The following is a 26,482-nucleotide window of genomic DNA, read 5'->3' on the forward strand; positions in this document are numbered from 1 at the left end:
TTATGGTATAGGTTTTTTTCCTGTTTTACTTTGAATGTTGTTTCCTTTCATGTCTCACGTTAGTTTTACTTCCTGTCTTAATTATTTTTCACCTGGTTTGCTAAAGTTCAGCTGTCATGTTCCCCACCTGCTCACAATATCAGGCAATCCTCAATATATACTACTCAAAACAATCAGAGGAACACACTGAAAGCATAATGGCTCTCGCGCGGAGAAAAACATGCTGGAGATCAATACTGATGCAAACTGGGTGATGTGTTAGAAACGAAAGGATTCAATTGTTTGTTGGAAATAAATGATCAAAATACTGGATACTGGCTGAATCCAAATACAAACAGAAAATCAGAGTGAAAAACGCTGCAGCAGGCTTTTCCATTTGGCTCTGATTTCATAGCAGCAGCTCAAAATGAAATAGTTTGTATGGCTGCGTGTGCTGCTGGGCCAAAAGTTTAGCTGGTCATTTGTAGATTTTTAGATGAAATAAAAAACAAAAAAAACACTCAACAAAAGATCATCTAAAGAAGAGCAGAGTTCATGTACACACTTTATTAAGCAGCTACTGTACAACAAGAACAGAATCATGTAAATGGCCAAACAACAGCAACAGTAATCCCAGGGTGTAGCACAGCAGGCAAAGAGACGCAGTAGCACAGAGAGAGTAAAGGATCACATGGAGAACAAATGGAGCGCGCTCACGAGCCCTCTCTTCGTACAGAGCCAGAAACGTCTGACCCACAGAGCTCACTAAGACGACAATAACTCGTTTTTCCCACATTCCAACATTACAGAAGGTCACAGCAGAGAAGCTCGCTGTCTGTAAACTTTTGTTCATCTTTGACGGCCTGGATGAAAGCAGACTTGGATCATTGGATTTCACCAACGGGAAGCTGCTGTCTGATGTCACAGAGAAGTCATCAGTCAGCCAGCTGCTGACAAACCTCATCCAGGGGAATCTGCTTCCCTCGGCTCTCGTCTGGATAACTCCCCGACCTGCAGCAGCCAATCAGATCCCTCCTAGACGTGTTGACAGGGTAACAGAAGTACGAGGCTTCACTGATGCCCAGAAGGAGGAGTACTTCAGGAGGAGATTCAGTGATGAAGAGCTGTCCAGAATCATCTCCCACATGAAGACATCCAGGAGCCTCCACATCATGTGTAGAATCCCAGTCTTCTGCTGGATCACTGCTACAGTTCTGGAGCACATGTTGACTACAGAGCAGAGAGGAGAGCTGCCCAAGACCCTGACTGACATGTACTCACACTTCTTGTTGGTTCAGATGAAGAAGGGGAACAAACATGTGGGGGGACATGAAACAAGTGAGATGGCTGAAAGGAAATTTCTTCTGAATCTGGGGAGGCTGGCATTTAAACATCTGGAAAAAGGAAACACTTTCTTCTACCAAGAAGACCTAGATCAGTGTGGTCTGGATGCTACAGAGGCCTTGTTGCACACAGAAGTTTATACGGAGCTCTTTAAACAGTGTTTGTTAATCTTGAAGGTGGCTTTTATTTGTGATTCAGGTCTCAATGTCTCTTTGTGTATACTTATATGCAGAAGTAACACAAAAGAAGAAGTGGGAGCTGGCCTGACACCAGTAACTGACTTCCAGTGAAAGCTTTGGCTAATAATATTTTTAGCGAACATTTTTCTTGTAAAACAAAGGGGGGCCTAGCAAAAAAGGTTTGGGAACCACTGCTCTACAAGGTTGGCGAAATAAAAAAAAATGTATTAACATTTTTTTATTTGGACTAAAAAAAATGTTCGAAGTGGGCTAGGTGCTAATTTTCAGATGTCAGGTCTACATCTAGAATCAAAATGAGCACATACATAAACAACCAAAGTGAAGCATTAAGACAAAACATAGCAACGTCAAACAGCGTCCACACATTTTGCCACAAATACATGCAAAACAACTAAATTGGGCCACAAAAGTGATGCAAATTGACCAAACTAAGACACGAATCAGACAAAAACAGATGCAGGATGATCACAAACAGACACGTCGGCTACAAACTGATGCAAAATGACTAAAATCACACGTGTAACACTTTCTACATATTTGACAACAGAAGAAAAACACAAACAAACTTGGAATGCATTTTTAATTTGGATTTTTTTTTTATTTCATGCCGAATTAGATATTTTAAAAATCAAGCCAAAGTCTCCTCCCTGTTTGTACTGTAAGGTCAAAGCCCTACTGTACTACAGAGAACCCCAACAATCAAATGATCCCCCTCTGAGCAAGCACGAGGCGACTGTGGGGAAGAAAAACTCCCTTTAACAGGAAGAAACTTCCAACGGAACCGGGCTCAGAAGGGACGGCCATCCGCTGCGACCGGTTGGGGGGATGGAAATCAAAAGGAGACGAGATGGCGTGAACTACAGTTCTAAAATTTGGATTTGAGGGCTGATCCCAAAATTTTATGGTGATGTTTTTAAAAAAAGGATTTGGTGCTAAAAGTCTGCTTCAAGATTTTAAAAGAAGCAGGGCAGTGGGAAAAGCCAAAATGGTCATTTTAATGATCTCTGGCTTTAGTGAACCACCTGAAGGGTTTTAGCAATGTTTTTCCCACCGCAGAAAAAAACCTGGATATTTTGGACGTCTTTGGGGGACCCGGGATGACTCCGAGAGTGATTTTTAGATGTCTAATCAGAGCCTCATCAAAAGATGAATCATTTGCCATCAAAGCCTTTAAGACATTGTCTGGGGAGCCAAACTCCTTGATGAGGCGTTTGGCTATTTTCTTGATGAACTTTGTCTTGTCATTTGTCAGACTTGTGGCAGACGCTGTGCTGCTGAGTTCAGGCTGCATTAGATTGCTCAGACGATTGATGACCGTGTCTATTTCTTTTGTAGTAGTTGCGATCCGAACAGAAGACTTTTGGGTCTCAGGTTTAGATTTATGGATGACTCTCATGATAAGGAGCAACGCAAGGTCATTGGAAATTTTCTCAACATCAGAAGATGAACCTGACACAGAATCCATCTCTGATATTTTGGAGGAATCTTTGAGAGAGTGTTTCAGGCTCAAGGCTCCAGATGATTTTTCTGGAGAAATGCTCCCAGGTTTTGGCATTCGAGGTGACTTGTCAGATGCCACAGAGCATTTTTCTGGAGAAATGCTCCCAGTTTTTGGCGTTCGAGGTGGTTTTTCAGATGCCACAGAGCATCTACCTGGAGAAATGCTCCCAGTTTTTGGCATTTGAGGTGGTTTTTCAGATGCCACAGAGCATCTACCTGGAGAAATGCTCCCAGTTTTTGGCGTTCGAGGTGGTTTTTCAGATGCCACAGAGCATTTTTCTGGAGAAATGCTCCCAGGTTTTGGTGTTGGAAGTGATGCATCAGATTCTTTTCCTCTGCCATCTGAAGCAGGGCTTTTTTCCTGTGTTGTGGTCTGTGTTCTTTTAATAAAGTTGTGGATGTCTTCCAGGGCCCCAGAAATCTTGTCCATTTGAACAATTTGATCTTTCTCTTCATTCTCCACCCAGAGTAAAAGCTTCTGCAAAAACCTTTCTACTGTGTCATCTATGAGGACATAGAGGACTTCAGATGAAATGCGACGCTTTGAGCCCTCTACTGATTGTGGCGTCCTGGAGATGACTGTATCTGAGAGGGACCTACCCATTAGAGGTATGGGGATTTGATAGCCTCGATCCAGTAGATCAAACAGGTTTGCCACTAAGTCCTCCGTAAAATTCCTGATATGCCCACTATTTTTAAAGTCCCCCAAGGTCTTATCGATGAGGAAGAGTTCTTCTTTCTTTGTTAATTTGTCAAATAACTGATTAACGTCTGATCTAATGACGTTAAAGTCGACTGAAGAAGAACGTTTAATTGCGGTTCCCAGGCTTGCCGTATGTCGAGAAGGGGAGCGATGAGCCTCTGTACTCTGGGGAGCAGCCGTTTCAGGTACTGACCCTGGGAGAATGAAAACTATACTTTCATTGGAGGGCGCAGTTTCCTTCTTGGGGTGGCTGCAAATGTTTTGTAGACAAACAAAATGTTTCCTGTTTGCCTTTATTCTTTTTTTCAGCTCTGTTTTCATTTTTTCAAATTGTTTTTTTGCAAACATGGAAAAGTTGTGTTTGCGTGCTTTGAGCCTGGCGTGTGAGGTGGATGGCACACATTTGGAGAAGAAGTGTCTCACCTTGTGGATAATTAAGCCTGCATTAAAGGCAGGTTTGGGTAAGTTACATTTCTCACAGAGCTCTTCACTGCTTGAATCCATGTTAGCAAGTATCTCACCTACGATGTCAGCTGCAACCATTTCTACTGGGGTTGGAGCCTGGATACTTTGTGTTTCTGCAGTGGGTTTTATTTTGCTTTGTGCTGTTACAGCTGATTCTTCTGGGACCTCATCTTTATCTTTTCCTGTCATCTCTCCATCTGAGCTCCTTGTTGACAGAATAACAGAAATCTCTGCGATTGCTGATTGCACTGATATTTTTGAACCAGTACGTTCTGTACTGGAATGAGACCCATTTGTCCCACACTGGCAGCGCAGCTTACATGCTGCATACCTTTTCAGGCATGAGGCAGCGCAACAAACCATGCGGTGTAGTTTCTTAATACTACTAAATTTGCCGCTAACATAAACGGTGGGGTCTACTGGGAAATCGGGGCTTTTTTCAATCAGTGCAATGGTTAAGCTGACCTTTTCTGAGATCTCTTCCTCAACCATCAGCGTCAGCTTGTCAGCGCTCTTATCTTGCTGTTTTGAGACATTAAGAGCGCCGGCGATGGCAGCTGAGATCGAGTCTCCGAGGGACACCCTTATTTTCCCCTCATCCATAAACTCTTCCCTTATCATGGGTTCCTGAATAACAGGAAGGGCTATTTCCAGGATGCTGGCAGAGGCGATCTGAATGATTTCAGAAATCATATCAGCGAGCACGGCATGGACGCTGGAGTCGCATTTTCCATTTTCTATAATGCTCCACTGACCTTCAGAGAGCCTTTCAAAGCACCTGTTGATTGGTGACATAATCTGGTCTGGTGTGACCACCATTGAATTTTTGTTTTTGTTGCGTGTTGCCATTGTTGTGTCCCAAATTAGATTTTCTGTACCGGAATCAGAGCTGCTTGTCCCACACTGGAACGGCAGCTTACATGCTGCATACCTTTTCAGGCATGAGGCAGTGCAACAAACCATGCGGTCTAGTTTTTTAATATTACTAAGTTTGCCGCTAAAATAAACCGCAGGGTCTTGCAGGAAATCAGGGCTTGCTTCAATCAGTGCAATGGTTAAGCTGACCTTTTCTGAGATCTCTTCCTCAACCATCAGCGTCAGCTTGTCAGCGCTCTTATCTTGCTGTTTTGAGACATTAAGAGCGCCGGCGATGGCAGCTGAGATCGAGTCTCCGAGGGACACCCTTATTTTCCCCTCATCCATAAGCTCTTCCCTTATCATGGGTTCCTGAATAACAGGAAGGGCTATTTCCAGGATGCTGGCAGAGGCGATCTGAATGATTTCAGAAATCATTTCAGCGAGCACGGCATGGACGCTGGAGTCGCATTTTCCATTTTCTATAATGCTCCACTGAACTTCAGAGAGCCTTTCAAGGCACCTGTTGATTGGCGGGATAATCTGGTCTGGTGTGACCACCATTGAATTTTCATTTAATGTTTCCATTGTTGTGTCACAAATTTGATTTTCTTCGTCTGAGCCTGTGAGAATTTTCTTGTATTACAGAGCGCCGACTGCTGAACGTTTTGCAAACAGATGAGCATCAGTTCTGATTTTTCTGTCTGAGAGCCGTTATTTATAGGCTCGGTTGTCTGTGACATTACTGACAGGTCACAGCAAGCGCGAACCCCTTTGATCTGCCAGTGACGTCACAAGAAACCTCCCAGTAAACACCAGTATGTGGGCCCCACATGGGCTATGGGGGTTCCAAGTGGGGATGGGCTTACAATGGGCATCCAATCTGGGACCCACCTGGGTTAGCCAAGTAGGACCCACTTGAGCCAGCCCAGATGGGCTATATTCTATGGGCACCATATGGGTAACATATGGGAAGTTGCATGAACAGGCAACTGAGTTTAACGATCTTAGTTAAGTATAATTATTAGTCATGTGTAAGTATAAACATGAATTAAGATGAAATAACTGATAATAAATTATGCCAGAGGCAGCATATGTATATTTAATTAATAACAAAATATACATATAAAATATATTAATATAAGTGAAACACAAAGAACAGATGCGACTTAAAATTGTAAGACGCTTAATAAAATAAAACAAATGGTTTTACATTTGAGTGGGAAAAAAATTTCACTCCATGTAGGAGTGCTTTTCGAAATCTCGCGTTATTTCATGAAATATCACGAGGTTTTCTCAAACTCGTCCCCCCATTCTGGAACATTCTTCATTTCGCGCCCTTGGACAAAGCTGACAGTTAAGCTGGCAATTTTTGGATTAAGTTTATCTTTGAGCTATGTACGGTGGCCCCTAGAGACAAAGCATGTATAAACTCCAAAACACTTACAAATTCCAAATAGCACGCACAAACTCCTCAACACATACAAAATCCAAAACACATGCAAACTCCAAAACACATGCAAAATCCAAAACACGTACAAAATCCAAGACACGTACAAGCTCCAAAACACATACAAAATCCAAAACACGTACAAAATACAAAACACGTGCAAAATCCAAAACACGTGCAAACTCCAAAACACGTGCAAACTCCAAAACACGTGCAAACTCCAAAACACGTACAAAATTCAAAACACATGCAAAATCCAAAACATGTACAAAATCCAAAACACGTGCAAACTCCAAAACACATGCAAAATCCAAAACACGTACAAAATTCAAAACACATGCAAACTCCAAAACACATACAAAATCCAAAACACGTGCAAAATCCAAAACACGTACAAAATTCAAAACACGTGCAAACTCCAAAACACATACAAAATCCAAAACACATGCAAAATCCAAAACACGTACAAAATTCAAAACACATGCAAACTCCAAAACACGTGCAAAATCCAAAACACGTACAAAATTCAAAACACGTGCAAACTCCAAAACACGTGCAAAATCCAAAACACGTACAAAATTCAAAACACGTGCAAACTCCAAAACACGTGCAAAATCCAAAACACGTACAAAATTCAAAACACATGCAAAATCCAAAACACGTACAAAATCCAAAACACGTACAAAATACAAAACACATGCAAAATACAAAACACGTACAAAATACAAAACACGTGCAAAATCCAAAACACAACGGAAGTGCTCCAGGACGCTAGGGGCAGTGTTGAGCTCGATTTGTAAAATAAACGGCAAGTTTGTTGCAAACACATGGGCTCTAGTCTCCGTTGCCTAGCAACTATGATACTAACAGCTGGAAACGTGTCATACAACTTTTTTTGACAGAAATGAAGGAGAACATATTTTTTTTTCATTTGTTTGTTTGTTTCTACAAGAGCTTTGTGTGATTTGATAAGTATCTGAGGCTGAGACCACAGGACAGTAAAACATGATTTTTGGGCTTCATTTCTGTACTGAACAGTCATTTAAGATTAGCTAGTAAATAACAATTAGCTAATGTTGTTCATGAGACTAAAGTCATATCACTTTGGTAATGTAAATATAATATGGCCAATATTATGGTTATTATATTAGTCATCATTAGGTATTACAGCAGTGAACATGAACTCTTTGTCAAATACTGAGCTTCAGTACAGATTCAAGTTGCAGTTATTTACATGTCTTACCACCTTAAATCTTCACTCAAAGACAAGTATATAGGAATGACTGCCAAATTTATTTGCCACTGAAGCCGAAGGATGGCATCTGAATAAAACCTCTCTTGACATGCCTAGATGACATTAAAGCTTGGTTGGCTCTAAACTTTTTAAATTTGAATGAAAAGAAAACAGATTTGTTGGTGTTTGGACCCAGTGGCCCCTGTGAGTCCTCTTCTTTTCATTTGGAACCCCTGGAGGTTTATTTTAAACCTGTTGTTACTGCCCTTGGTTTTAAGTTGGACCAGTCCATTTTTATCATTTAAGGCGACTGGCAAGAGTGAAATCGTTTCTTTCTAGGCAGCACTTTGAAACCGTGATCCATGCTTTTATTTCTTCCCCTGTGGACTACTGTAACGCACTTTATGTGGGGGTCAGTCAGTTGTTACTCTGACATCTGCAGCTGGTTCAAAATGTATATTGACAGTGCATATATAGGTGTATCATATATAAGAGACAAATGTTGTTCCTTCAGTATGTTGGCATTACTAAATTTGGCTCAAATGCTTACATACATTGGAGGAATCTTTGAGAGAGTGTTTCAGGCTCAAGGCTCCAGATGATTTTTCTGGAGAAATGCTCCCAGGTTTTGGCATTCGAGGTGATTTTTCAGATGCCACAGAGCATTTATCTGGAGAAATGCTCCCAGTTTTTGGCATTCGAGGTGGTTTTTCAGATGCCACAGAGCATCTACCTGGAGAAATGCTCCCAGTTTTTGGCATTTGAGGTGGTTTTTCAGATGCCACAGAGCATCTACCTGGAGAAATGCTCCCAGTTTTTGGCGTTCGAGGTGGTTTTTCAGATGCCACAGAGCATTTTTCTGGAGAAATGCTCCCAGGTTTTGGTGTTGGAAGTGATGCATCAGATTCTTTTCCTCTGCCATCTGAAGCAGGGCTTTTTTCCTGTGTTGTGGTCTGTGTTCTTTTAATAAAGTTGTGGATGTCTTCCAGGGCCCCAGAAATCTTGTCCATTTGAACAATTTGATCTTTCTCTTCATTCTCCACCCAGAGTAAAAGCTTCTGCAAAAACCTTTCTACTGTGTCATCTATGAGGACATAGAGGACTTCAGATGAAATGCGACGCTTTGAGCCCTCTACTGATTGTGGCGTCCTGGAGATGACTGTATCTGAGAGGGACCTACCCATTAGAGGTATGGGGATTTGATAGCCTCGATCCAGTAGATCAAACAGGTTTGCCACTAAGTCCTCCGTAAAATTCCTGATATGCCCACTATTTTTAAAGTCCCCCAAGGTCTTATCGATGAGGAAGAGTTCTTCTTTCTTTGTTAATTTGTCAAATAACTGATTAACGTCTGATCTAATGACGTTAAAGTCGACTGAAGAAGAACGTTTAATTGCGGTTCCCAGGCTTGCCGTATGTCGAGAAGGGGAGCGATGAGCCTCTGTACTCTGGGGAGCAGCCGTTTCAGGTACTGACCCTGGGAGAATGAAAACTATACTTTCATTGGAGGGCGCAGTTTCCTTCTTGGGGTGGCTGCAAATGTTTTGTAGACAAACAAAATGTTTCCTGTTTGCCTTTATTCTTTTTTTCAGCTCTGTTTTCATTTTTTCAAATTGTTTTTTTGCAAACATGGAAAAGTTGTGTTTGCGTGCTTTGAGCCTGGCGTGTGAGGTGGATCATCAGGGGTGCAAAGCCTCACAGATGATGTGTTTTGTATTTTGCATGTGTTTTGGAGTTTGCACGTGTTTTGGATTTTGTACGTGTTTTGGATTTTGCACGTGGTGTCTGTAATAGTGATTGCTATATCACCTGTTCACGGCCCGAGGGAAATTTTGTGAATGAGTGGGTGATGGGGGAAGTCGACTTTTGCTGACCGCTCAAGCTTAGAATGTTTTTGTTCACTGTTTTCTACGGATTTTAAGGATTTAACAACAAACAAAGGAGTTTTAACTTGGAACTTTGACTAACGTTTTAAACAGCGGGCGCGTCAACATTATTCCCCTATTCAGCTGCTCGGCGACTCAAAGGCTTGACAGTCGCCAATATTTGTCAGCAAAAAGCGCGACGGCAATGGAGCATCCCGCAATCAGCGCTGAATAAACGCCGACGCGAGCCCACACACCGCCACCACTACACCCATAAAATCGGCTAGTCTGACAGATAAGGAGAAGACGACGGTGGTATGTAAACTGTGTTTTTGTGCTGCGTATTGTTTGTTTGAACGCAGTTTGGATTCTGACCATACGAAGATGTTTTTGTGACACGCCCACCGCTACGTTTGCTATTCGGTTTGGTGTGTGTGTGTGCTGTGGCTCTGCAGGCGTTCACCTGAGTTTGAAGGAATTGCTGTTGCCTTTGTTTTGGATTTTGGCATGCTGCTTATGTTGAATGCTTAAAATGAGTGGATCACAGGCTGCATCTGTTGTTGGATAAACTGAAATTGGATAAGATTAAGGAGTATGCTAGAAGAGAGAATAAAGCGATCAGCAAAGAAGGCACCCACAGCTGTGGCCAAACAGACTGCAACAGATCGGTCTCAGAAGGAGCACCCAACAAACTCCAATGCCACCTTCCTCCGCAAGCCTGCACAGGAAGACCCTAATAAGCTTAACCAAGCCCGTCAGAATGCACAGCACACAGAGTCCCTGCATCCATCCATCCCCAAGGAGTTCCAGCTAGACCTGGATATGATTGAGATGGACCAGGGTAGAGTGTGCGAGCTGCCGGACCTTGTCCAACACAAGCTGGATGAGCTGCTGGAGCCCATCATGATCCCTGAACCCAAGATGCGTTCGGTCTCGCCACACTTTGATGAACTGCACAACAGCACGGCTTCCACCATCAACTTTGTCATCTCTCAGGTTGGAGTGGTGACATCAACACCAGCATCCAGGCGCTGGCACAGATTGATGAGGTACTGCGACAGGAGGACAAAGCGGAAGTGATGTCGGGACACATTGATCAGTTTCTTATTGCAACCATCATGCAGCTGAGGCTGTGCTTTGAGCCTGGCGTGTGAGGTGGATCATCAGGGGTGCAAAGCCTCACAGATGATGTAATGCAGTTGGTCCCTCAGTCTGTCCTCACTCTGGACACTTGCAGGTGTCACACATAGAAATCAAATGTGTGATAAGCTGCAGGATTCAAACACAAGTGTGACTTATAAATACATGTTCATACTTTTATTCCACAATCAGAGAGAAAGAAACAGAGAGAGAGTGCAGGACAGACAGACAGGTGGCAGTCTCAGGTGTACACACTGCTACAAAACAGCACCAGAGAAGGAGGATTTAGTGTTTGTGTCATTACGAGTGCTAAACAAGAAGAGTTCCCAGATGGTACAGTGGACACACGTGTGACTCCTGTGATTAAAGCATCTTTCTTTCAGCTTAAGGAGTGAACCGTCAGCTGACTGACATGACTGACTTTAATTACGCATAAAATCATCACATTCTCTGTAAGATTAAAGTCAGCTATTGAACGGCGAATATTTTGAAGTGAAGGCTTTAAAACCAAGTTAGTACAAACGTCGCTAATGTCACATAACTTTCCCGACATGTTGCCAACAGTAATGTTTTAATGTTCTTCATTATAAAAACATTTGCGCATAAATAAGTGACATAATATTCAGTACTTACTTCTGGAAGTTTACTCTTCGTCCGCTCCGCTTCCGCCGTTTTTTTTTCGGCAAAATTATCCAAACCACCGCCGCGCTATGAAGTCTGGGATATGTTGGGCCATGAAGGCTACACAGACCCATCCTTAAAATTCAGGGAAATTAAGGACGCATTTGAGGGCCGCATTTCGAGCACCCTTTGAATTGGGACAGTCTTTGTCGTGTCGCTGTGACATAATCGGCCTTAAAATGCGGCCTTTAAGGCTGCAGACCCCAAATCCGGTCATTGGTACTTCCTGGCTTGTGTAGTTACTAGGTAACAAAAGCTCAACACTGCCCCTAGCGTCCTGGAGCACTTCCGTTGTGTTTTGGATTTTGTACGTGTTTTGGAGTTTGCGCGTGTTTTGGGGTTTGCACGTGTTTTGTATTTTGCATGTGTTTTGTATTTTGCACGTGTTTTGTATTTTGCATGTGTTTTGGAGTTTGCACGTGTTTTGGATTTTGTACGTGTTTTGGATTTTGCATGTGTTTTGTATTTTGTAAGTGTTTTGGAGTTTGCACGTTGTTATGGATAGGCGTAGCTTTGGGTCACGTGGTGTCTGTAATAGTGATTGCTATATCACCTGTTCACGGCCCGAGGGAAATTTTGTGAATGAGTGGGTGATGGGGGAAGTCGACTTTTGCTGACCGCTCAAGCTTAGAATGTTTTTGTTCACTGTTTTCTACGGATTTTAAGGATTTAACAACAAATAAAGGAGTTTTAACTTGGAACTTTGACTAACGTTTTAAACAGCGGGCGCGTCAACATTATTCCCCTATTCAGCTGCTCGGCGACTCAAAGGCTTGACAGTCGCCAATATTTGTCAGCAAAAAGCGCGACGGCAATGGAGCGTCCCGCAATCAGCGCTGAATAAACGCCGACGCGAGCCCACACACCGCCACCACTACACTAGTGATGGGTCGTTCGCGAACGAAATGGCTCTTAGAGCCGGCTTTTTGACGTGAACGACGCGAGCCGGCTCCTTATCGCGAGCCGTCACGTGGGTTTTTTTTTTTTCTTTCTCTCAGCCTCTCTCTCGCACTTTTTTCCCGCTTCACTCTGCACGCGAGCCTTGTGCTTTACGCTGGGCAGAGGGGGGAGGGGCGGTAGTTACACTGAGTAGCACAGGAACAGAGCCAGAGAGAGAGAAAGAGATAAAGGATTGAGAAAGTTTATTCATGCAGGTCCATATGACAGAGAATATGCATGTTCTTTTAGTTTTCATATTATTATAATTTATATTTAATTGTGTTGTGGTTTGCAGTGTTTTGTGTTCTTTTCACTTTAAATTTGTGAAAGGAAAAAGCTGAAATTTAAATAGTTAAAACTTGAAATGTGAATAGTTGATTTTTGGATTATATGATTTATTTATTACATTTTATGTGGAGTGAATAAATAAAAGTATATTTACGGTGGCCCCTAGAGACAAAGCACATACAAACTTCAAATCACGTACGAACTCTGAAGCATGTACAAACTCCAAAACACGTAAAAACACGTACAAACTCCAAAACACGTACAAACTCCGAAGCACGTAAAAACTCAGAAGCATATAAAAACTCAGAAGCATATAAAAACTCAAAACACGTACAAAAGACAACAGAAGTGCTCCAGGATGCTGGGCGCAGTGTTGAGCCTTTGTTATCTTGTGGCTACACAAGCCAGCAAGTACCAACGACCGGATTTGGTGTGTGGTAATAACAGGTAAATGAACTTTTTTTTAAATTATTTGAATATATATATGAGTGCCTGTGTATAAATACACAAACAATACACACATGCTTTCAATTGTGTAATTTAAGTGATCTAGTAGCTCTGCTTTGGAAGTTCAGTTCATGCTAGAAATGTGTTTTGGAGTTTGTACGTGTTTTGTCTCTAGGGGCCACCGCATATATTTATATATAAACATATATAAATAAAACCACTTGTTTTTATGTTAGTAATTCCTTTTGTGCATAATTTTATATTATTGTTAATAATAAATTAATTAAAGCAACAAAACAACCTGAAGAGCCGGTTCGGAGCCGAAAGAGCCGGCTCTTTTTAGTGAGCCGAACCGAAAGAGCCGGCTCTCTAAAAAGAGCCGGAAATCCCATCACTACACTACACCCATAAAATCGGCTAGTCTGACAGATAAGGAGAAGACGACGGTGGTATGTAAACTGTGTTTTTGTGCTGCGTATTGTTTGTTTGAACGCAGTTTGGATTCTGACCATACGAAGATGTTTTTGTGACACGCCCACCGCTACGTTTGCTATTCGGTTTGGTGTGTGTGTGTGCTGTGGCTCTGCAGGCGTTCACCTGAGTTTGAAGGAATTGCTGTTGCCTTTGTTTTGGATTTTGGCATGCTGCTTATGTTGAATGCTTAAAATGAGTGGATCACAGGCTGCATCTGTTGTTGGATAAACTGAAATTGGATAAGATTAAGGAGTATGCTAGAAGAGAGAATAAAGCGATCAGCAAAGAAGGCACCCACAGCTGTGGCCAAACAGACTGCAACAGATCGGTCTCAGAAGGAGCACCCAACAAACTCCAATGCCACCTTCCTCCCACTATCTGTTAAACTGTTTAAATGGAGTGTGAGGCAGACATGCTAAAACAGTGACCTAAAAGCATTACCAATAAACAATGGGATCAATACATAAATGAAAGAAATGCAGCTGATAAAAAAGCCATAAACTACTTTCATTTGTTTAGTGGTGATTGCCAGTTTAGTTGGGGTTTTTTTTGAGACACAGAGAGTGAGAGATCCTGTCCTACATTACTTTAAAAAAGAAGATATTTTCAGAGCTGTTGATATATGAAGCTCTGAGCATTGAGTGTTGCATTGTGAGAGTTTCAGTAAAAAGCCTGCAAATTATTGCATTTATACTGGAGAGCAAAGAAAAATTAAATTCTACTTGTACTATGGAAAATCAGTTTCATAAAAGCTACATAAACAGAGCTGAAGAAGACTGCGTTTGTAAAACTAGCGGTAACGTGTGAGAATTATAAGTTATAAGACTGTTTCTGCTATCGATACAATTTGTGTTGTCAATCCTAAATGATTCACGGTGACAACATCATAAGAACAAGGTCATTTTACTCCACACACACACACATTTGGAAAATCACATAGTTTGACCATAAAAATTCCCAGAATAATTAGTATTTGAGATTGCTGAAGCAACATCACTAAAGAAAAATATCCTTGCATGTCACTTTCGTTTAAAAATATAAAAAATGTGAAGTTTTTTTTTTGTAAAACATAAAAACAACAAAACTTAAGACCTTAAGAATCTCCTTATGAATGTTGTGAATATCTAGATCATTGGTGTTTGGATTTGAGGGTCAACAGGGCGAACACTGAGGCTGGGTATTAGAAATACAACATGGCAACATGAGACATGTTAACTCTGAGAACACTAACATCTAGATTAAGGTGTGAGAGGTAAATACATAACAGAAGCTAAAAAGGAGTTGCTTGTCTCTAGTTAAAATAAATTGAAAATAAACTGATTTGAACACGTTTGATGCATTATACAAAAAAAGGTTCATGATATAGTTCACATGATCTAAGCAAGAGTGACTCGGAATCTCAAATGTTAAAGTACACTTACTGATTGTACTTTTACTACATGAGCTAATGTAGATGCTCTAAAAGCACGCTGGCTGAAAAAGAACCACACGTTTGGAGAAACTGTGCTGTAACTTCTCATACTGTGAAGTTTTCTGACAAAAGTGAATTGAAAACTTATGCTGTACAGTTTACTAAGGGGTCCTTTGCTGGGCCATGTGCAATTACACAAAAGAACAAGTTAAATTTCACCATAACACTGACTGGAGAAAAGCCAAATTGGGATTCTAATTGACATTACAACTGAAATCAGTGCTGTGATAGTTAGTTTAAGATCACAACCTGATTTAAAACACAGTCTAACATCAACATTCTTGCCCCTGAAAATAGGTCAGGATGGCCGAAAAATGTACTTTAAAAATGAGATTTTCTTTTTGTTTCATTGGAACAGTAAAGTACCATTACAAAGAAATGAGTACACCTTTGTAGTTAAACCGGGTTTGGAGTTTTTCATGTTTTACATACAGACTTTCTCATTTAAACCATGGTGACTTAAAAGTTTAGCAGCAAGACACTTGTTTCCTTTGTTCCATCAAACATTTCTTTCAGCCATCTGTGTTTATCAGAGCGATATGTGACTAATTTTTTATTGAATCACCAGAAAGTACACAAATACAAGATTAAATATTTTATTTATTTATCAAAGATACATAATTACACATTGATACAATGAATAAGGTGTCTATAAAAATTACACATGGTGTAAGAAAAACATTATAACATACAAATAAGTGTTTTAAGATAATCTGACATACTTTAAAAGCATAAGAATAAAAGTTTTTTTTTTTTTTTAAATCATGTTCTTTGATGATCACATTACATGTATCACATTTTTTAAAGCATAACGTAGGGTGTTCACAAAAACAGTTTTATGATTACTTTTTCCACAGTGCTTGTATGCCTCTTGCAAAACTATGTACTTATCACCATATGACATAATAACTCACGATTATGCAAGACCAGCCATGAAATGTACGTCGCTTCATTACAATCATTTGTCCCCGCTGCTGCCCTCAGACCCAGTCTGTGGGGTAAAATTGCTTTTTTGGTGGTTCATAAAAAATATCTCAAAAAGCGATGTTAGTGAGGGGACCAGAAACACTGGGTTGCAGAGCAGTTGGTAAGGACTTGTATATTTCTGGAGAGTCTGCAAAAGCTGTCTTGCTCATGCTCCTGATTGGATATGTGGAGCCCGGCTCTGATATCTCACTGGTGGCAGCTAAAGGTAGGCATGCCTTGGAGGCGGAGTTGGTCTCGGGCGCAATCTTTCAAACGAGCCTCACGGCATTTCAGGCAACCTCAGGCCGGAAACAACATCCGGTCACTCGCGGTCAAAATCCACGCAGAGCTGGTGTTTCGCAGGGATCAGGTTAACACATCTGGGTCTAAAAATATAAAGAAAAACAAAAAGAGTTTTAAAACACGCAAACTAGCAAAATATCAAAGGAGCATAACATAACAATAACAAGATGATATGAGATACCCGATGAGGCCATGATAGGTGATGTAGACATGTAATGTATAAACTTTTACGGGAGTTAAAAGTGGAGCTTATATATATTTTAAAGTGTATTGTACGTGGGATAGGCTCCAGCGCACCGCGCGAGCCTGAGAAAAGGATAAGTGGAGGCGAATGGATGGATGGATGGTGTATTGTACCTGTTACAAACCATTGTGATATTTATTTATTTTTTTAAATGAAAGGATTGACAGAATGGTAAAAAGGAAAATGCAAAAATGTAGTTAGAGAGGAAGATTAACACTTACCGAATGATATGCGGATAAGGAAAGAGACGCAAGTTGCTGTTGAAATCGGCCGCTCCCTATGCGAACTCGCAAGCAGTCTGAGCGGCGCCAGTTGTTGATACGTCTGAAGTCAGATCTCTTCTGGGGTTCGAAGATAGTCTTAACATCAGCGGGAGATCGTAAAATCAGAGCTGGAGCGGATTGGCTAACCGGGGTGCGAAGGGAGCGGTGCAAGGGTTATGTGATTGGCAGCGGGGCGCAGTGAGGCGGAGTTGGTCTAAGGGGGGAATTTTCAAACGAGGTAAGCAGCGCATTCGGGACCAGAGCGGGGAGCGAACAAGCAGGAAAAAATTGTGCTCTGGAAGCTGTTGCGGGTCGGTGCGATTAAGAGCGAGGTAGAACTTAGACTCTGCGTAGAATTTTAGGTCAAGGTCAAGGTCAGATTTATTTATATAGCACATTTCCAACAGCCGATGCTGCACAAAGTGCTTAACAATAACAATAAAATTAAAAACTACAGTGTAATACAATAATAACAATAGAAACAATAGAATAGAAGAATTGAAACAATACTAACTAATTCAGTACAATAATAACAATAGAAACAATAGAATAGAAGAATTGAAACAATACTAACTAATTCAGATAAATCCAAAATGCTTGGGTCATAATGTGTTAAAAGCCAGAGCGTAAAAGTGTGTCTTTAGTAAAGATTTAAATTGCTCAAGAGTTTGAGCAGATCTAATATTAAAGGGGAGACTATTCCAAAGTCTGGGACCTGCCACAGAGAAGGATCTATCACCACGAGATTTGAGGTTAGAGGTAGCTAGCAAGAGGCAAGTTTTTGAAGAAAAAAGAGTAAGGAGCTTTCCCAATGTTTTTGGATTATAGCGCTTTTTTTTTGGGGAATAGAGGGGTAGCTAACAAGTTATTCTAGGGGTTTTGGAGAAATCGCGGAGAAATTTTTAAAAGGAGTTTTGGCTTTGTTTGGCTGAGCATGAAGGGAGCCGCGGGGCGCTGAATTTGAGAAAAAAGACTAAGGATTTTTTCAGGATTTTCCCTGTTATCGAATATAAGGTTTTGGGAATAGAGGGGGTACCCTAACAAGTTATTGTAGGGTTTTGGAGAAATAGCGGAGGGTTTTTTAAGGAGTTTTCCCTGCTTATGTATCTAAGGAGGGTTAGGGGATCGCGAATTTTTTCTGAGTATGAGTTTTATTCTAAATCTACAAATGCATATAAATCTAAATAAAGTTTTCCCCCAAGGCATGCAGCATGTGTTTGTGGCCATACTGAACGTTACAAAAGCACAAGTTTAACTAAACAATTTTAATATGGTTTAATACATTTTTAAACACATGAGCACGGAGCCCGAGAGAGCACGGTCCGGAGACACGGGCGCGCCCCCGCGCGCCCAGACACACAGCCTCGGGCGCGCGCGCGCGCGCACACACACACACTGACCCGCCACCAGATGGCGTTTTTTGAGCATAAAATAAAAATAAAAATTTAATTGCTTAAAGAAATAAAAGAATGCTATTTTGATATATAAGAAACTTTCTAAATAATCAATTATATTTTTATGAATATCATATTTTTATGAATATCATATTTTTATGAATATCATATTTTTATTATTTAATTACTTCCTACTTCCGGAGCTCATGAATAATTTAATTAGGGGATAATTTAATTAGGGGTCATAAATCAATTAAGGGGGTCATAAATCACTGCGTTTGACGAAAGGGGTATAATATCACTCTCTTTTGACACCTAACTCTTTCTCAGTCAATTAGCATCAATATTATAGAGCCTAATTACTGTGTAGCTGTGCTTGCTTTCTTTTAGGTGTGACTGATGGTACTACTGTCAGTAAAATTATTGTCCTTGCGTGTCCTAAGGTTTCTGTTGTGGCAGAGATCAGAGGGAGCACTGTTGATGAAGCCACAAGAAGAATGATGGCCTTCATTATGGACAATGCTCTTTCCAGGCAATATAACTTCGTTGGGTGCCATGGAAAGCGGGAATTTCGAGGGCTTAAAGTTTTTGAAGTGCTATATGGTAAGTTCATTAGTTGTAAGATATTTTGTTGATGTTTGAATAACGGATGCTCACTACAGCTGCAGTCATTCAGAATCAACTTTTCTCTCCACCATTGTGAGCGGCTAGCTTCGCAATAACAGAAGTTTGACTTGATTGACGCGGGAATGTTCCCAGTTAGCCTAGCAGTCAGCAAGGAGGCTTCAGCGGTGCATTATGGGATCTGTAGTTTGTATATTATTAGCGCCTCATATCGCCGGGCCATGCATAACAATAATAGTACATCTATATAAAATGATCTTGCGGGCCGGATATAAATGTATGCCGGGCTGGATGTGGCCCGCAGGCCTTGACTTTGACACGTGGTTTAGATAGACTGTACAAATTGTGGAGATGAAACCATCAGCTCATGTTGTTCTGGAGGTTGGTGGCTGCTGGCAGGAATGACCACGTTTCTTTCTGGCTTGTAGCATACTTGAAGAAGTCTCTCACTAAACAGTTTTTTGGTTGCTCACAGAATGTGAATAAGCTCCAGGAACTCCAGAGCCAGCCTCTATTTTTTCCAGTGTAATTAGTAACACACTGATTTATCTGATGGCCCTATTTTTGATTTACATGAAAATTATTGGCGCCCGCCTGGCACACACCTCAAGAAGTGGAATCTGTTTTCTCCTTGGTAGATGTAGCCCTTGTTACATTTTACTATTTTGTTTTGTGTTCATTATGAGGTGCTGTACCATGCAAAAAACTGGTTAACCACTTGCCTGTTCTAAGCTCTGTGCCAATCACTGAGACAGCCCACAACACCAGTTATCATTGTAACTATGTAGACATCTTTTAAACATTTAAACAAATGTTTTAAGGTAAAATATTTCACATTAATTTAATTTTTGAGTGCCTACTTGGTAAATCATTTTGTAAATAGCTTTTCTGTTTCCATGAATACTCATGGTCTTCAAAGAGTTCAATGTAGGAGGTCAAACAACTTGAACAGCACAACCTCCAAAACAACTTCAGTACTATCGCAAATCTGATTTTGTTTGTGAAAATGCACTAATTTCTTTTTTTTTTTTTTTTCTTTCAGGACCAATGGATTGGTGAATGAGTGAGAAGCTGTGGTTTGCTGCATTTGTTTTTCCTTTAAACTGTATAACATTTATTTGTTATTGTTTTGTGTATACTGTGGACATTTTTGTCAACATGTTCTCCACACAAAAAATGTATTATATAAAAAAGCATACTGTTTTAAAATTTCATAGTAATCAGTATTAATAAAAAAGATAAACTGGCTTTGTTGTACAGGTGATTTAAATTATAGCTTACTTACATTATCCAAAATTCCATCTGGGCAAACACACTTGGGGCCACCATGGAAACTGAGGACAAAAGTAGCTGGGTGCCAGGTGGGTAACCCAAGTGGGCCCCAACCATCAGACCCGCTTCTACCCATCTGGGCCCCATACTCATTTGTTGGCTGGGCCTGATTTGGGGCCCATCCGGGTCCCATCAATAATCCATCTGGGCAAACACATTTGGGGCCACCATGGAAACTGAGGACAAAATTAGCTGGGTCCTAGGTGGGTACCCCAAGTGGGCCCCAAATATCAGATCTGCTTCTACCCATCTGGGCCCCACATATTTTTTTCAACTGGGCCTGATTTGGGGCTTATCTGGGACCCAGCATAAACCCATCTAGGAAAACACATTTGGGGCCACCATGGAAACTGAGGACAAAATTAGCTGGACCCCAGTTGGGTTTCCCAAGTGGGCCCCAAATATTAGCCCTGCTGCTCCCTATTTGGGCCCCACATATGTGTGTTGACTGGGCTTCGGCTAAGTTACGTGACGTTAGTGATATCGCCACTTAACGCGGCTCTTTGGTCGGTTAGTTAGTTTAGGTTTGTGCCGAAGCTGGGTCTGTTTGTCAGTGTGAAGCCAAACGTACTTTAACGTTTTAGGAAACACCGAGCAGACGGCTCATACTTGCCAACATTCAAAGGGCTGTTGGGGGGGGGCAAATATATTTTACAGTGTTTATTTATTCGACAAAATACGTTAAATGTCACCGTTATTATTGGCTGGCCGGAAACAGCGGGGGTGTCCAAATTCAGAGGCTGCTTCCACCTGAGGACCCGCCTTCGCGGTCTAAAGAAAGCCGCGTAGTACGTCACGAGCTCCCTCGGTGGAGTGAAACTGCGTCTGCTCCTTGCTGTCTAAAATATAACCGGGCGCTGGCGTCAATTCTCCACCGTCTCACACTTTGTTTAATCAGTTTTCTGTTTGACGTTTATTCAGCTTTGTGAAAACCCCAGAGGACCCCTCCCGAGGGATTAATAAAGTTACATTTAATCGAATCGAATAACTTTAATCTCAGCCAAAACGATTTACTCACGAACAAGTAAAACACTGGAAAAGCCAAACAAGAACATTTTGAAGTTATCGAAGTGACTTATATATCCTGTTTAACCCGAGTAGCGAAAGACCGCGGGGGGTTGAAGACGATGTGCCGGGAGTCCGGTGTTCTCGCCGTCTCAGATATTTGAAGTTTACACAGCTACATTCTCGCCTGAAAATAGTTTAAAAGTTTATTTTGTGACCCAGAAAGAGAAATAAGAGTAATATTAAAACTACAAGCTGCCGCCATTGTTGGAAACTGGAATTGGCTGGGCCGCGCTATGAATTCTGCCATATGTTTTTTCAATTTTGTTGTCCGGGTTGAAATTCGGGAGAAATTCGGGAGAATGGTGGCTCCGGGAGGTTTTCAGGAGGGGCTCTGAAATGCGGGATTCTCCCGGAAAAGTCGGGAGGGTTGGCATGTATGAGACGGTTCACCAAATATGTGGCCCGCGAACTGTGGTGAGGACACAGACTCAACCATGCAGTGCTGAAGTTTGTCCTTAAAAGAGCTCTCACCCTGTTTAAACCACTAATGAGAGAGACAGTAGATGGAGAAGTCCTCGGACAACTTTGATAATGCTTTGATTTATCCACAGTACATTTAGTTCAAATATTGTTTCCATCACAGAGGGATTGTGCTGGTTTCAGTGGGGAAAGTATGCAGCTCATTTAAATGTTCAAAGAGCTGTGAAAAGTTGTCCGTTCATAAAGTGTGTCAGTATTTTATAAGGATGCCATGTTTCTGTATCATCTCTCTCCTGTCAGAGCCTCTTCCAAACATCAGCCTGTTTAATGCTCTCATATCTTCAACATCTCAAGTAAATTATACTGCACAGTTTTCTGTCCAATAAAAGAATATTTACTGCATGAGTCTGTTTTCCATTTTATCTGAAACATTCAAGGAGATCTTTTACTGTATTTTGGTGATATTGCCCTTAAATATGACTAAAGCTTTCATACAGTGGTGATCACGGACATAACTCTGACATCAGTCTGACTGAACTCTGAAAATCACTGAGTGTTATTTCACAGAACCATAATTAGATTAACTCAAACTGAAACACGCGGTGTTAAACAGTAGTATAATTATCATTAACTGTCAAAGTAAGTGCGTATTTTGCTTGTTTCCGTTTCCATCAAAAATCGAATTAATTAATAATTGTTTGATTTGTGTTGATGAAGGCCTGCCTCCTTCTCCTCACAGTCACTTTTTACGAGACCATGAGTGTGTTTCATTTTTTGTTCTGTCAGTCTTGGATGTGACTCCTGAAAAGAGATTCACCATGATTCTGGTTCTCCTTTCACAGTCAGTACTGCTGGTTTCTCTCTCAGACTGACTGAAGATGAGTGATCTGGAGTCTCCAGGATCCAGCCGTCTGTCTGTGACCGACACAAAGTAAGATACTGTCTCTAATGTACACGAAGGAAATAGAGAACATAGGTGAAATCAGTATGTAGAAACAATTACAAGTTTAAAAGGACAAGTAAGATTGAGTGGGAGAGGACTGGTTTAACAGGAAGAAGAGAAAATTCCACAGTATCCGTGCAAAAAGTTTCACTTTGAAATCTTTAAAAGAATGTGGACAAACAGGTGGACTTGGTGTCAGTGGAGTTTACTCCTGGAAGTTTGAGATTATGATGATTATTACTTCAAAAACACCTGTACAGACGTTTATCAGTCATTCCATACCAGCGCAGTGCCCAGTAACACTTTGAGGTGACTGGAGCTTTATATATAAAATGAATGCAGTCCGATCAGTTTATGAGAATAGTCAAAGTGACTTTGGTAATATTAGTTGCCAATTTTTAGTTGGTATTGGTTTGTAAGATTAGTTTAAAATGAAGACTTCATTTTAACTGAATTTTGTTACGTCTCAAGAATTTGGACTTTTAGCCTTAAGGACAAACCTAAGGAGGAGGTTGGACTTTAGAGTTGAGCCCAGAGATGTACGGCTGATTGAGGGGCTACTTTTTGTCATCAAACTAAAAAGAAATAAAATGTAGGCTTAGAAGACACGGTTGGTTGTTTGGTTCAGCATCTCTGAATATCTTCAGAGCTGTAGAGGCTTCAGAATGTAGAAGTTTGGATGGAAACTCCAAATACTTGAAGCCCACAAGATGCATCTTTAAAAAGTCAAAAAGAAGCGAAGAATTGCTGTCGCTAAAACCAAAATAACATTTATAACAACAACAAAAGTGTATGATTTGGTAATATGATTGGAATGGAACAAATGGATTCTGAAAATCAGAGATTGAGTTTCCAAGTGAATAATGCAGCTGAAAAACTTTCCTGTTATATGAAGACTTTTAACCTGTAGTTCAGTATTGATCTGCCACAGTCAGCGAACAAAACTGCCAAAAAGGAAAAAGACATTAAGATCCTCAAAAGCTTGGCATAATATAGTCATACATTTTCACCTGAATACATCTGCCCTGTGCAAATCCGTTTCAAAGGCCTTTGCAGCTAATAATGGTCAATATATTAATTTAAAGAACACAGAAAAACAGCTGGTTCTTTTTCAGGGTTTCATAGCTTTTTTGTGTAGAATGCCAAGCTTTAATATTATAGAGATTTGCAAGTATCTACAAAGCATGATATGATGTGAAGTTCAACATCTGGGACATGTGTCCCGCTATGCATTGCAGAAAATGACTCAATCTCTTAGTACAGCAAACAAACAATGCAGGAGGGCGGGAAAATAATGGTCTCCTCTGCCGTGGCATCAGAAGTTGAGAATTGACGGGACAAAGTGTTGGGTTTCTCGTTTTGGGTTGCCGGGTCTATAGATCATAACACAGTTGAACCAAGCAAAGGAGAGGGCCCACCTGGTTTGTCTTGAGTGGCTGCTGTGAGATATGCAAGATGCTTGTGGTCAGTCAAACGATGAACAATGAGCAGGTGTTGTGCTCCCTCCCGCCAGCTAGCAGTTCCACTTCTCCCACGTCATAGTTTTGCTCAGTTCGAGAAAGACAGCAGAAGGGAAAAAGCTGCATTTTCCCTTCCTTGTTCTGGAACAAGATGAACTCCATCAACGATAAATTGTTGGGTGGTCACACACAGCTGACTGCAGCTTTCCAGTCTTATAAACAGTACATTTGTACAATGACTGAAACCAGCCCACTGGCTGTGACGTCAGTTCCTTGATCATGAATATGCAAATTGTCATGACCATTGATCAACAATCATTGATCAAAGACCATTGATCGTGGAATAATCTTCCACACTGCACCTAACGTGACAAACTGAAAGCAGTCATTGGGTGGGAAACCTTGAGGAGAACACTTTTGACCTTAGAGAAGAGCTCTGCATAGAAAAGGATCAGGTTTGAACTTAGTTTGTGCAGCTGTACCTTTAACTAAGGCAAGTTCCTGCATCAACTCGTCCTGTTGTCTTTTTGAACTGTGCTTCACTATTCACTACAGATGAATGCACTGTAAACACCTGCGTGTGAGTCACTTTGGTCACTTTGACAGTTGCACTGGTAATAATAATTTTCCCTTTGTGTCCTCAGAGAGAACAGTGATGTTGGTGTGGAGGAGGAGGAGCAGTTGTCCTGCTGTGCTTTGGGTCAAGATGTCTCAGAGGATTCAGTCGCTACCAGTTGTGGCGTCTCTGTCCAAAGTAAGAGTCGGTATCCGTGTGCTGATGAACACATTTTTGAAAACTTGACTTCTTGTTTTGTAGGTGCATGAAAAAGATTTCATTCGATTTTTTATGGTATAGGTTTTTTTCCTGTTTTACTTTGAATGTTGTTTCCTTTCATGTCTCACGTTAGTTTTACTTCCTGTCTTAATTATTTTTCACCTGGTTTGCTAAAGTTCAGCTGTCATGTTCCCCACCTGCTCACAATATCAGGCAATCCTCAATATATACTACTCAAAACAATCAGAGGAACACACTGAAAGCATAATGGCTCTCACGCGGAGAAAAACATGCTGGAGATCAATACTAATGCAAACTGGGTGATGTGTTAGAAACGAAAGGATTCAATTGTTTGTTGGAAATAAATGATCAAAATACTGGATACTGGCTGAATCCAAATACAAACAGAAAATCAGAGTGAAAAACGCTGCAGCAGGCTTTTCCATTTGGCTCTGATTTCATAGCAGCAGCTCAAAATGAAATAGTTTGTATGGCTGCGTGTGCTGCTGGGCCAAAAGTTTAGCTGGTCATTTGTAGATTTTTAGATGAAATAAAAAACAAAAAAAAAACACTCAACAAAAGATCATCTAAAGAAGAGCAGAGTTCATGTACACACTTTATTAAGCAGCTACTGTACAACAAGAACAGAATCATGTAAATGGCCAAACAACAGCAACAGTAATCCCAGGGTGTAGCACAGCAGGCAAAGAGACGCAGTAGCACAGAGAGAGTAAAGGATCACATGGAGAACAAATGGAGCGCGCTCACGAGCCCTCTCTTCGTACAGAGCCAGAAACGTCTGACCCACAGAGCTCACTAAGACGACAATAACTCGTTTTTCCCACACAGATTACATATAACATCACACTGAATGAAATTACATGTAGCAGATTACATGAACTATATAAGATGAGGATTCGCGTATTAAGCATATTCAGAACTATTTCCTTCCATTATTTTCTTGGGTTAACAGTTTTTGTTGCTTTTCTGCTATCGCTTAAATTTTATTCATATAGCACCAAGTCACAACAGCCACCTTAAGGCACTTTATAGTGTTAGGTAAAGCCTCAGTAATAAAGCCTCAGACAACTCCCTACGAGCAACGACTTGGAGACATTAAGAAAGAAGAACTCTCTCTTTGTACAGTCGAAAACTGAGACGGAACCAGGTTCAGTGACGGGCCGCCATCCACCACGACTGGTTGGAATGAGGGGAGGAGGGCAGGATAAAACCTGCAGGCTGAGAGCAAAGTGCTCCATCTATCTGATATGATACTGTGAGGCCTCTCAGATAAGATGGGGCTGTTTTATTATGGCCCTTTTTATGTGAGAAGCATTTTGAATTCAGCTCTGGATTTAACAGGGAGCCAATGATGTGAAGCCAGTATGAGGGGGATTTTCCCTCCTCTTAAAATGTCTCATTAGGAACATTTTTAACAGTTGCTTCTTGTCTCTGCTGTGACAAAAAAAGGTTCTGATTATGAATCAAAATGTTTTAAATAAGTCACACACTGGTTATAACTTAATGCCGAAAATGTCATGTTACACGATTTACTATTTTCTGAAGCTTATTTACAATTTACAATGCTTAACACCATTCCCATCCCTCCCGTCAAAAGATAAAAGTCTGTTTTTCATGCAGTTTCACACACTAAA

The 26,482-nt window shown here is 41.0% G+C and overlaps 1 protein-coding gene and 1 long non-coding RNA gene across 2 annotated transcripts in view; one reads left to right on the top strand and one right to left on the bottom strand.

Moving 5' to 3' along the window:
* Positions 1–11,819: 11,819 nt before the first annotated feature.
* The window catches only part of LOC113026953 (WD repeat-containing protein 88), a 30,031-nt gene continuing 15,368 nt past the window's right edge, over positions 11,820–26,482 (top strand). Inside the window, exons 1-4 of the mRNA XM_080303623.1 lie at positions 11,820–13,539; positions 18,649–18,808; positions 19,872–22,580; positions 24,697–24,806. The gene's annotated coding sequence lies outside the window, so the exon portion shown is untranslated. The remainder of the gene's footprint in view (positions 13,540–18,648; positions 18,809–19,871; positions 22,581–24,696; positions 24,807–26,482) is intronic.
* On the bottom strand, positions 15,618–17,047 carry LOC145429735 (uncharacterized). The gene is made up of 2 exons (XR_013910026.1): positions 16,770–17,047; positions 15,618–16,387 (listed from the first exon to the last, which is right to left on the bottom strand). It is a non-coding gene; the product is annotated as an uncharacterized LOC145429735 (long non-coding RNA).

The sequence above is a fragment of the Astatotilapia calliptera genome, chromosome 1 (assembly GCF_964374335.1).
Source record: "Astatotilapia calliptera chromosome 1, fAstCal68.1, whole genome shotgun sequence".
In the NCBI taxonomy this organism is placed as follows: Eukaryota; Metazoa; Chordata; class Actinopteri; order Cichliformes; family Cichlidae; genus Astatotilapia; species Astatotilapia calliptera.